At 24.3% G+C, this 14249-nt stretch overlaps 1 non-coding gene and 1 pseudogene across 1 annotated transcript; both read left to right on the top strand.

Annotated features, from left to right (window-relative positions):
* The first annotated feature begins 6356 nt into the window (after positions 1-6356).
* On the top strand, positions 6357-6475 carry LOC123303675. The gene has a single exon (XR_006535773.1). It is a non-coding gene; the product is annotated as a 5S ribosomal RNA (ribosomal RNA).
* Positions 6476-12851: 6376 nt separating this feature from the next.
* Positions 12852-12971, top strand: LOC123303679 (annotated as a pseudogene).
* The last annotated feature ends 1278 nt before the right edge of the window (positions 12972-14249 follow it).

The raw sequence follows: 14249 nt of genomic DNA on the forward strand, positions 1-14249 counted from the left end.
TTTTATATTAAAAATATAAATTATTTTTCTTCTTTTCTTTTTTTTTACACACCATATATAAATATATGTTATTTAGAAATGTAAACCTTTTATATTATTGCATCAACAAATAAATATTATTTTTTGTATAAATATTTTATTGCATTTATAACTCATACATGGTTACTTTAAAGCGAGAAGTTTTTTTAATATTTCAAATGAATATAAAATAATATAAATTTTATGAAATTTATTTATTTTTAGAAATAGCAATCGCTTATAATTATAACAAAATTTTAATAATGTTTAATTTTATTTCAATAATTTATATTTATAATATATATATATATATATATATATATATATATATATTTTTTAATAAAAATAATATACTCTTATTAATAATATATGTTGGTCCTATATATAGGACCGAAAATATTTCTTATTTGTTTTTTTTTTTTTAAATTGTCATTTAAAAACGCTTATGCACGTTCTCCACGAATACGTCTTGCCAATTGTATATCCTTAGGCATAATTGTAACACGCTTTGCATGAATTGCGCATAAATTGGTATCTTCAAATAAACCTACTAAATAGGCTTCACTAGCTTCTTGTAATGCCATAACAGCTGAACTTTGAAAACGTAAATCGGTTTTAAAATCTTGTGCAATTTTCACGTACTAAACGTTGGAATGGTAATTTACGAATTAACAATTCAGTACTTTTTTGATAACGACGAATTTCTCGTAAAGCTACTGTACCAGGACGATATCTGTGTGGTTTTTTTACTCCACCAGTTGCTGGTGCACTTTTACGTGCAGCTTTCGTTGCTAATTGTTTTCTTGGTGCTTTACCACCAGTTGATTTACGTGCAGTTTGCTTGGTTCTAGCCATTTTTCAAATAATAAGTTTTTACAAAAAAACACACAATTTTAAAAATTATATCGACAATTTGATACTACAAAGTCAAATGTTTAAATGCGAAATAATGTGTTGTATTTATATTTATATGAAATTTCAAAATTTTGTTGTCATATCCTATTGGATAGCTATCAGAGTATGGACTAATCAAATTGTATAGGCGTGGCTTAAAAATTCTTTAATGCTTTATATAAAAAGGCACAATTGTACCGGCGCTCACATACATTACAATACTTGTGAGGTTAACACACGTGTTATCCGTTCGTTAAAATATTGTAAATAATTTTTATTAAAATGACTGGCAGAGGAAAAGGTGGAAAGGGTCTTGGAAAAGGGGGTGCAAAACGTCATAGAAAAGTTTTGCGTGATAATATCCAAGGTATTACAAAACCTGCAATTCGTCGTTTAGCACGACGAGGTGGAGTAAAACGTATCTCTGGTTTAATTTATGAAGAAACACGTGGTGTACTTAAAGTATTCCTTGAAAATGTTATTCGGGATGCTGTTACATATACTGAACACGCAAAACGTAAAACAGTTACAGCTATGGATGTTGTATATGCATTAAAACGACAAGGTCGTACTTTGTATGGTTTTGGAGGTTAAGAAAATATAATAATTTACTTAAAATATTTAGTAAATTTATTAAAGAATATTTAATACATCCGATAAATTTAAACAGGCTTTCCTTTTTGGGAAGCCACTAATTTTATTTATATAAGAGTAAATAAATTTGTTAATAAATATAACATATTATATAATTTGTTTACAACAAATTATTTTGTTTATAACATACATTACCAAATATTTTTATTTTTTTTTTTTATTGTAATATATCTGCAATAATAAATTATAATTTGTATATTATCTATTTTATTTTACAATAACTTATTGAATTTTTGAAAAAATTTTATTATAAATTAATATACTATTATATTTTTTATATATACAAGTTAAGAGTAACAAGTATCGATAGGAGATTATCGAATTTATAACTAATAAAACATTTCGCCTTAATCAAAGAAAATAAAGATTTTGCTATACCATTTTTTATACTTTCAATAAATAATTTATTATTAAATTTTTATTATTTCATTTATTTTTTAAAATTATTAAAAATATTTTTCTAATAATTATAAGCGTACATAAACAAGTAGTAAATGTAAAATGAAAATAATAAAGGTAATGTAATGCATTTGCATTACACTGATTTACGATATATATTCCGCGATATCCTTTATTATATTTAAAATTAATAATATTGATATACTAATAATAGATATATTCAAGCTATTAATATATAAAATTTTATATTAAATATGATATTAATAATTGTTTATTTAATTTTTTTGTATATATAAAAATAATTACTCTTATTTAAAAAATTTGATGGCTCTCTTAAAAAGAGAGCCGTTTTTATATGTTGATGTATTTTTATGTTATCAATTAAATAATATTTTCGATTTATTTATTTTGAACTTGTATATTTTGTAACAGCTTTAGTACCTTCACTAACAGCGTGCTTTGCCAATTCACCAGGTAATAATAATCGAACTGCGGTTTGAATTTCCCGACTTGTGATTGTTGAACGTTTATTATAATGTGCTAAACGTGATGCTTCAGCAGCAATACGTTCAAAAATATCATTAACAAAACTGTTCATGATACTCATAGCTTTACTAGAGATACCAGTATCAGGATGCACTTGTTTTAATACTTTGTAAATGTAAATTGCATATGATTCCTTGCGCTTCCTCTTCTTTTTCTTATCACTCTTTGATATATTTTTTTGAGCTTTGCCAGCTTTTTTTGCTGCTTTTCCACTTGTTTTTGGTGGCATTGTTTACAAACAATTAATATACACAGATAGTTACAGAACACCAGTCAGTATATGTATGAGCGTGTCGTGTATACAACTAGCGTATTATATACGCGAAGATGGATATAACAATAAAAATGAATACTACTCTCTGATTGGCTGAAAATAATACTATAAGGTGATTGGTTTATTTTTAAAGTTTTATATTTTATAAATATTATAAATTAAAATACCCAAATAACATTTTAAACATTTATGTTACAATCCCCGTAACGTACACATCTGTGTGATTATATTTACAAAAAAAAATATTAATTAAATAAATTTATTCGCTATGTCTGACGAGGTAAAGGTGGTAAAGTAAAGGGAAAGGCAAAGTCAAGATCAAGCCGAGCAGGATTACAATTTCCTGTTGGAAGAATTCACAGATTATTACGAAAAGGAAATTATGCTGAACGAGTAGGTGCTGGTGCCCCAGTATATTTGGCTGCTGTTATGGAATATTTGGCTGCAGAAGTTCTCGAGTTAGCTGGTAATGCTGCCCGTGATAACAAAAAAACACGTATCATTCCACGTCATTTACAATTGGCAATTCGTAATGATGAAGAATTAAATAAATTATTATCTGGTGTAACAATTGCTCAAGGTGGTGTATTACCAAACATTCAAGCAGTGTTATTACCAAAGAAAACTGAAAAGAAAGCATAAATTAAAAACATTGCATTAATTTTTATAATAATAATACATCGATCATAGGCCTTTTAATAAAAGGCCACAAATTTATTTAAAATAAGAGTAAAAATTATTTTTATAAATAATATATTATAATATTTTTTTAAAGAATCAATTTAAATAATTATAATTAATGATTCTTTTTTTTTTTTTTCTTTTTTATATGTTATTATGGAAATAATTCATCATATTATGATGACATTTAGGTAACATATTATAAGAATATTCATAAAATATTATCAAAATAATATTGTATTATGATGATATTTAGACAAAATATTATAAGAATATACACAAAATATTATCAAAATAATATCATTAGATAACAAAACTGTTCATGATACTCATACCTTTACTAGAGATAAAAGTATCAGGATGCACTTGTATTAATACATATTATCACAACATCACAAAATATTTTTTAAAAGGAAAAATTTTTTAAAAATTATTATAAAATTTGATTGAATTAAATTTCAATTTATTTTTTTAATAATTAAAGAAAAAAAAAAGCATATAAACTTTCTATTGAAAATGTTATTTTCAACTAGATGGCCAAGTGAACTTTGTTACACAAACAATATATGACGTATTCGTTATTTAAATAATCAGTATCCTTTGATATTATATCAATACGTTACTCTCTTCTTTTGATACATATTAATAAAATTTCAATTTATAAGATTTTATGTCAATTAAAACATAATATTATAAATTTTCTAAATACATAAGTTAAGTAACAAAAAATTTGAATAACAAGATAAATTTATATATTATGTTTTAATACTCGATACTATAATATATCGCATCCGTTACCAATTATTCGGTATCCTTTGATTTATACACAGAATGAACCAAAAATATGTATCAAATTTATTTTATTTATTTATATATTTAATATTATTATTATTATTTTATATTACAAAGTTTCTTAACGAAGCTTACAATGATTTCTCATATCGTACTTAACAAAATTATTTAGATCATATAAAATTTAAATTGTTAAAAAATTTTTATATTTATTATTATTATTTATTTTTATTAAAATTACATAACATAAAATTAATAATATTTTAATAATTATATAAATTAATTCTTATTTAAAATAATCTTATATTAATCTCAACAAATACTCTAATAATATATTTTGTCATAAATTTTTTTATATTTAAAATAAATATTATAATATATAAATACTTATATCAGTATAAAATTTCTTTATATAATTATGAAAAAATTAATTTAATAGTTAATTATTGATATTAATGCATAAATAAAAGTATTTTCTAATGAAATATATTTTGTCAATGTTCGATTAACACATTTCATAATAATACGTTTTCATTATTGACAAAAAAAGTTTTTCTAAAAATGAAATCTTATACTATAATATATATATTTATATATTAAATTTTTTAATTATTTATATACTAATAATTTATAATAAATCGATATTAAATAAAAAATAAAAATATATACTTTTTAAGTTTACCTTAAAAATATTATTGTTTTGTATGATTGAAATAATTAATATTAAACTATGTTTATTAATAATTGTTAATAAAAAAATTAAATATATTTTAATTTATAAAATAAATATTATTATTAAATTTATAATTTATTATTTTATATATTATAGAAATTGAAAAAATAAATCATGTTTACTACGACAGTAAATTAGAAATACTATTTAATTTTTATGTGTTTTCTACATGGTACTTTGACTTACATAGGGACTTATATTATTGTGAATAATGATATAATTGAAAACCTTTATTTTTTATTTGATAGAATTATTATATTTTATCATTTAAATATTTATAATAAATACATTATTTTTATAAAGTAAAACATATGGCCGAAGAAAATTCTACAGCTGTTGCAGCAACTGCGGTTACTGCTGCTTCTACAACACCAACAAAAAAAGCAACAGCTTCTGGTGCTAAACGTACAAAACAACATTCAAAACCAACACATCCACGTACATCAGAAATGGTTGTTAACGCAATTAAAAATTTAAAAGAACGTGGTGGTTCATCATTACAAGCAATTAAAAAATATTTAGCTGCAAATTATAAAGTGGATTCTGATAAAATTTCACCATTTATTAAAAAATATTTAAAAGCTGCTGTAACTGAGGGAGCCTTGGTACAAACTAAAGGTAAAGGTGCATCTGGTTCATTCAAATTGGCTGCTTCCGCTTCATCTAATTCTTCAGCTAAATCAAAAGTATCCAAAAAAGAAAGTGGAGCAAAAGGTTCAGCAAAGAGTGCTAAAAGTAAACGGGCACCAAAAGAAAAGAAAGCCACAACTACATCATTGGCAGCCAAAAAGCCTAAAGCAAAAAAAGCGACTCCATCATCATCAACTGCTGCTAAAAAAGTTACTGCAAAATCATCAGCGGCATCAAAAAAAGCACCAGTTAAAGCAAAACCAGCAAAAAGTACAAAATCCGCTGCCAAAAGTAGCCCTGCTCGTAAACCGAAAGCACCAAAAGCTAAGAAAGCTTCTGTTGCCAAATCATCTCCTACAAAAATTAAAAAAGCAGCACCAAAAAAGAAATGATCTGTTACTTTAATAATATATTGAAATATTTCATTATTTTTGCTAAAAAATGAAAATAACATAGGCCTTAATACAGGCCACAAATTAATATTTGATAAGAGTAAATTATTTTTTGTATAAATATTTTATAAAATAATAGTTTAGAAACATTTGCCACAGTCAGTACCACGGATGGGTGGCCACTTGAGAATACTGTGTGCGGTTGCATTTTTATTTAAAATATATGGTATAATAAATAAGTATATATTTAAATTGATTACTTCATTGAAAATTTTAATAATATACTTTAATATTAATGATATTTATGAAAAATATATATTTGTAAAAATTTTCATTTATTACTGGCAACAGCCATACCACGTTGAAAACACCGGTTCTCGTCCGATCACCGAAGTTAAGCAACATTGGGCACAGTCAGTACTTGGATGGGTGACCGCTTGGGAACACTGTGTGCGGTTGCCTTTTTATATTAAAAATATAAATTATTTTTCTTCTTTTCTTTTTTTTTACACACCATATATAAATATATGTTATTTAGAAATGTAAACCTTTTATATTATTCATCAACAAATAAATATTATTTTTTGTATAAAATTTTATTGCATTTATAACTCATATCATGGTTACTTTAAAGCGAGAAGTTTTTTTAATATTTCAAATGAATATAAAATAATATAAATTTTATGAAATTTATTTATTTTTAGAAATAGCAATCGCTTATAATTATAACAAAATTTTAATAATGTTTAATTTTATTTCAATAATTTATATTTATATATATATATATATATATATATATATATATATATATATTTTTTAATAAAAATAATATACTCTTATTTAATAATATATGTTGGTCCTATATATAGGACCGAAAATATTTCTTATTTGTTTTTTTTTTTTTAAATTGTCATTTAAAACGCTTATGCACGTTCTCCACGAATACGTCTTGCCAATTGTATATCCTTAGGCATAATTGTAACACGCTTTGCATGAATTGCGCATAAATTGGTATCTTCAAATAAACCTACTAAATAGGCTTCACTAGCTTCTTGTAATGCCATAACAGCTGAACTTTGAAAACGTAAATCGTTTTAAAATCTTGTGCAATTCACGTACTAAACGTTGGAATGGTAATTTACGAATTAACAATTCAGTACTTTTTTGATAACGACGAATTTCTCGTAAAGCTACTGTACCAGGACGATATCTGTGTGGTTTTTTTACTCCACCAGTTGCTGGTGCACTTTTACGTGCAGCTTTCGTTGCTAATTGTTTTCTTGGTGCTTTACCACCAGTTGATTTACGTGCAGTTTGCTTGGTTCTAGCCATTTTCAAATAATAATGTTTTTACAAAAAAACACACAATTTTTAAAAATTATATTCGACAATTTGATACTACAAAGTCAAATGTTTAAATGCGAAATAAATGTGTTGTATTTATATTTATATGAAATTTCAAAATTTTTGTTGTCATATCCTATTGGATAGCTATCAGAGTATGGACTAATCAAATTGTATAGGCGTGGCTTAAAAAATCTTTAATGCTTTATATAAAAAGGCACAATTGTACCGGCGCTCACATACATTACAATACTTGTGAGGTTAACACACGTGTTATCCGTTCGTTAAAATATTGTAAATAATTTTTTATTAAAATGACTGGCAGAGGAAAAGGTGGAAAGGGTCTTGGAAAAGGGGGTGCAAAACGTCATAGAAAAGTTTTGCGTGATAATATCCAAGGTATTACAAAACCTGCAATTCGTCGTTTAGCACGACGAGGTGGAGTAAAACGTATCTCTGGTTTAATTTATGAAGAAACACGTGGTGTACTTTAAAGTATTCCTTGAAAATGTTATTCGGGATGCTGTTACATATACTGAACACGCAAAACGTAAAACAGTTACAGCTATGGATGTTGTATATGCATTAAAACGACAAGGTCGTACTTTGTATGGTTTTGGAGGTTAAGAAAATATAATAATTTACTTAAAATATTTAGTAAATTTATTAAAGAATATTTAATACATCCGATAAATTTAAACAGGCTTTCCTTTTTGGGAAGCCACTAATTTTATTTATATAAGAGTAAATAAATTTGTTAATAAATATAACATATTATATAATTTGTAAACAAATTATTTTGTTTATAACATACATTACCAAATATTTTTATTTTTTTTTTTTATTGTAATATATCTGCAATAATAAATTATAATTTGTATATTATCTATTTTATTTTTACAATAACTTATTGAATTTTTGAAAAAATTTTATTATAAATTAATATACTATTATATTTTTTATATATACAAGTTAAGAGTAACAAGTATCGATAGGAGATTATCGAATTTATAACTAATAAAACATTTCGCCTTAATCAAAGAAAATAAAGATTTTGCTATACCATTTTTTATACTTTCAATAAATAATTTATTATTAAATTTTTATTATTTCATTTATTTTTTAAAATTATTAAAAATATTTTTCTAATAATTATAAGCGTACATAAACAAGTAGTAAATGTAAAATGAAAATAATAAAGGTAATGTAATGCATTTGCATTACACTGATTTACGATATATATTCCGCGATATCCTTTATTATATTTAAAATTAATAATATTGATATACTAATAATAGATATATTCAAGCTATTAATATATAAAATTTTATATTAAATATGATATTAATAATTGTTTATTTTATTTTTTTTGTATATATAAAAATAATTTACTCTTATTTAAAAAATTTGATGGCTCTCTTAAAAAGAGAGCCGTTTTTTATATGTTGATGTATTTTTATGTTATCAATTAAATAATATTTTCGATTTATTTATTTTGAACTTGTATATTTTGTAACAGCTTTAGTACCTTCACTAACAGCGTGCTTTGCCAATTCACCAGGTAATAATAATCGAACTTGCGGTTTGAATTTCCCCGACTTGTGATTGTTGAACGTTTATTTATAATGTGCTAAACGTGATGCTTCAGCAGCAATACGTTCAAAAATATCATTAACAAAACTGTTCATGATACTCATAGCTTTACTAGAGATACCAGTATCAGGATGCACTTGTTTTAATACTTTGTAAATGTAAATTGCATATGATTCCTTGCGCTTCCTCTTCTTTTTCTTATCACTCTTTGATATATTTTTTTGAGCTTTGCCAGCTTTTTTTGCTGCTTTTTCCACTTGTTTTTGGTGGCATTGTTACAAACAATTAATATACACAGATAGTTACAGAACACCAGTCAGTATATGTATGAGCGTGTCGTGTATACAACTAGCGTATTATATACGCGAAGATGGATATAACAATAAAAATGAATACTACTCTCTGATTGGCTGAAAATAATACTATAAGGTGATTGGTTTATTTTTTAAAGTTTTATATTTATAAATATTATAAATTAAAATACCCAAATAACATTTTAAACATTTATGTTACAATCCCCGTAACGTACACATCTGTGTGATTATATTTACAAAAAAAAATATTAATTAAATAAATTTATTCGCTATGTCTGGACGAGGTAAAGGTGGTAAAGTAAAGGAAAGGCAAAGTCAAGATCAAGCCGAGCAGGATTACAATTTCCTGTTGGAAGAATTCACAGATTATTACGAAAAGGAAATTATGCTGAACGAGTAGGTGCTGGTGCCCCAGTATATTGGGCTGCTGTTATGGAATATTTGGGCTGCAGAAGTTCTCGAGTTAGCTGGTAATGCTGGCCCGTGATAACAAAAAAACACGTATCATTCCACGTCATTTACAATTGGCAATTCGTAATGATGAAGAATTAAATAAATTATTATCTGGTGTAACAATTGCTCAAGGTGGTGTATTACCAAACATTCAAGCAGTGTTATTACCAAAAGAAAACTGAAAAGAAAGCATAAATTAAAAACATTGCATTAATTTTTATATAATTAATACATCGATCATAGGCCTTTTAATAAAAGGCCACAAATTTATTTAAAATAAGAGTAAAAATTATTTTTATAAATATATATTATAATAATTTTTTAAAGAATCAATCAATTTAAATAATTATAAATTAATGATTCTTTTTTTTTTTTTTCTTTTTATGATGTTATTATGGAAATAATTCATCATATTATGATGACATTTAGGTAACATATTATAAGATATTCATAAAATATTATCAAAATAATATTGTATTATGATGATATTTAGACAAAATATTATAAGAATATACACAAAATATTATCAAAATAATATCATAGATAACAAAACTGTTCATGATACTCATACCTTTACTAGAGATAAAAGTATCAGGATGCACTTGTATTAATACATATTATCACAACATCACAAAATATTTTTTAAAAGGAAAAATTTTTTAAAAATTATTATAAAATTTGATTGAATTAAATTTCAATTTATTTTTTTAATAATTAAAGAAAAAAAAAAGCATATAAACTTTCTATTGAAAATGTTATTTTCAACTAGATGGCCAAGTGAACTTTGTTACACAAACAATATATGACGTATTCGTTATTTAAATAATCAGTATCCTTTGATATTATATCAATACGTTACTCTCTTCTTTTGATACATATTAATAAAATTTCAATTTATAAGATTTTATGTCAATTATATAAATAATATTATAAATTTTCTAAATACATAAGTTAAGTAACAAAAAATTTGAATAACAAGATAAATTTATATATTATGTTTTAATACTCGATACTATAATATATCGCATCCGTTACCAATTATTCGGTATCCTTTGATTTATACACAGAAATGAACCAAAAATATGTATCAAATTTATTTTATTTATTTATATATTTAATATTATTATTATTATTTTATATTACAAAGTTTCTTAACGAAGCTTACAATGATTTCTCATATCGTACTTAACAAAATTATTTAGATCATATAAAATTTAAATTGTTAAAAAATTTTTATATTTATTATTATTATTTATTTTTATTAAAATTACATAACATAAAATTAATAATATTTTAATAATTATATAAATTAATTCTTATTTAAAATAATCTTATATTAATCTCAACAAATACTCTAATAATATATTTTGTCATAAATTTTTTTATATTTAAAATAAATATTATAATATATAAATACTTATATCAGTATAAAATTTCTTTATATAATTATGAAAAAATTAATTTAATAGTTAATTATTGATATTAATGCATAAATAAAAGTATTTTCTAATGAAATATATTTTGTCAATGTTCGATTAACACATTTCATAATAATACGTTTTCATTATTGACAAAAAAAGTTTTTCTAAAAATGAAATCTTATACTATAATATATATATTTATATATTAAATTTTTTAATTATTTATATACTAATAATTTATAATAAATCGATATTAAATAAAAAATAAAAATATATACTTTTTAAGTTTACCTTAAAAATATTAATTGTTTTGTATGATTGAAATAATTAATATTAAACTATGTTTATTAATAATTGTTAATAAAAAAATTAAATATATTTTAATTTATAAAATAAATATTATTATTAAATTTATAATTTATTATTTTATATATTATAGAAATTGAAAAAAATAAATCATGTTTACTACGACAGTAAATTAGAAATACTATTTAATTTTTATGTGTTTTTCTACATGGTACTTTGACTTACATAGGGACTTATATTATTGTGAATAATGATATAATTGAAAACCTTTATTTTTTATTTGATAGAATTATTATATTTTATCATTTAAATATTTATAATAAATACATTATTTTTATAAAGTAAAAAATATGGCCGAAGAAAATTCTACAGCTGTTGCAGCAACTGCGGTTACTGCTGCTTCTACAACACCAACAAAAAAAGCAACAGCTTCTGGTGCTAAACGTACAAAACAACATTCAAAACCAACACATCCACGTACATCAGAAATGGTTGTTAACGCAATTAAAAATTTAAAAGAACGTGGTGGTTCATCATTACAAGCAATTAAAAAATATTTAGCTGCAAATTATAAAGTGGATTCTGATAAAATTTCACCATTTATTAAAAAATATTTAAAAGCTGCTGTAACTGAGGGAGCCTTGGTACAAACTAAAGGTAAAGGTGCATCTGGTTCATTCAAATTGGCTGCTTCCGCTTCATCTAATTCTTCAGCTAAATCAAAAGTATCCAAAAAAGAAAGTGGAGCAAAAGGTTCAGCAAAGAGTGCTAAAAGTAAACGGGCTTCCAAAAGAAAAGAAAGCCACAACTACATCATTGGCAGCCAAAAAAGCCTAAAGCAAAAAAAGCGACTCCATCATCATCAACTGCTGCTAAAAAAGTTACTGCAAAATCATCAGCGGCATCAAAAAAAAGCACCAGTTAAAGCAAAACCAGCAAAAAGTACAAAATCCGCTGCCAAAAGTAGCCCTGCTCGTAAACCGAAAGCACCAAAAGCTAAGAAAGCTTCTGTTGCCAAATCATCTCCTACAAAAATTAAAAAAGCAGCACCAAAAAAGAAATGATCTGTTACTTTAATAATATATTGAAATATTTCATTATTTTTGCTAAAAAATGAAAATAACATAGCCTTAATACAGGCCACAAATTAATATTTGATAAGAGTAAAATTATTTTTTGTATAAATATTTTATAAAATAATAGTTTAGAAACATTTGCCACAGTCAGTACCACGGATGGGTGGCCACTTGAGAATACTGTGTGCGGTTGCATTTTTATTTAAAATATATGGTATAATAAATAAGTATATATTTTAAATTGATTACATCATTGAAAATTTTAATAATATACTTTAATATTAATGATATTTATGAAAAATATATATTTGTAAAAATTTCATTTATTACTGGCAACAGCCATACCACGTTGAAACCACCGGTTCTCGTCCGATCACCGAAGTTAAGCAACATTGGGCACAGTCAGTACTTGGATGGGTGACCGCTTGGGAACACTGTGTGCGGGCTGCCTTTTTATATTAAAAATATAAATTATTTTTCTTCTTTTCTTTTTTTTACACACCATATATAAATATATGTTATTTAGAAATGTAAACCTTTTATATTATTCATCAACAAATAAATATTATTTTTTGTATAAAATTTTATTGCATTTATAACTCATATCATGGTTACTTTAAAGCGAGAAGTTTTTTTAATATTTCAAATGAATATAAAATAATATAAATTTTATGAAATTTATTTATTTTTAGAAATAGCAATCGCTTTATAATTATAACAAATTTTTATAATGTTTAATTTTATTTCAATAATTTATATTTATATATATATATATATATATATATATATATATATATATATTTTTTAATAAAAATAATATACTCTTATTAATAATATATGTTGGTCCTATATATAGGACCGAAAATATTTCTTATTAGTTTTTTTTTTTTTTAAATTGTCATTTAAAAACGCTTATGCACGTTCTCCACGAATACGTCTTGCCAATTGTATATCCTTAGGCATAATTGTAACACGCTTTGCATGAATTGCGCATAAATTGGTATCTTCAAATAAACCTACTAAATAGGCTTCACTAGCTTCTTGTAATGCCATAACAGCTGAACTTTGAAAACGTAAATCGGTTTTAAAATCTTGTGCATTTCACGTACTAAACGTTGGAATGGTAATTTACGAATTAACAATTCAGTACTTTTTTGATAACGACGAATTTCTCGTAAAGCTACTGTACCAGGACGATATCTGTGTGGTTTTTTTACTCCACCAGTTGCTGGTGCACTTTTACGTGCAGCTTTCGTTGCTAATTGTTTTCTTGGTGCTTTACCACCAGTTGATTTACGTGCAGTTTGCTTGGTTCTAGCCATTTTCAAATAATAATGTTTTTACAAAAAAACACACAATTTTTAATAATTATATTCGACAATTTGATACTACAAAGTCAAATGTTTAAATGCGAAAAAAATGTGTTGTATTTATATTTATATGAAATTCAAAATTTTGTTGTCATATCCTATTGGATAGCTATCAGAGTATGGACTAATCAAATTGTATAGGCGTGGCTTAAAAAATCTTTAATGCTTTATATAAAAAGGCACAATTGTACCGGGCGCTCACATACATTACAATACTTGTGAGGTTAACACACGTGTTATCCGTTCGTTAAAATATTGTAAATAATTTTTTATTAAAATGACTGGCAGAGGAAAAGGTGGAAAGGGTCTTGGAAAAGGGGGTGCAAAACGTCATAGAAAAGTTTTGCGTGATAATATCC

This window comes from Chrysoperla carnea (genome assembly GCF_905475395.1).
Source record: "Chrysoperla carnea chromosome X unlocalized genomic scaffold, inChrCarn1.1 SUPER_X_unloc_12, whole genome shotgun sequence".
Lineage (NCBI taxonomy): Eukaryota > Metazoa > Arthropoda > Insecta > Neuroptera > Chrysopidae > Chrysoperla > Chrysoperla carnea.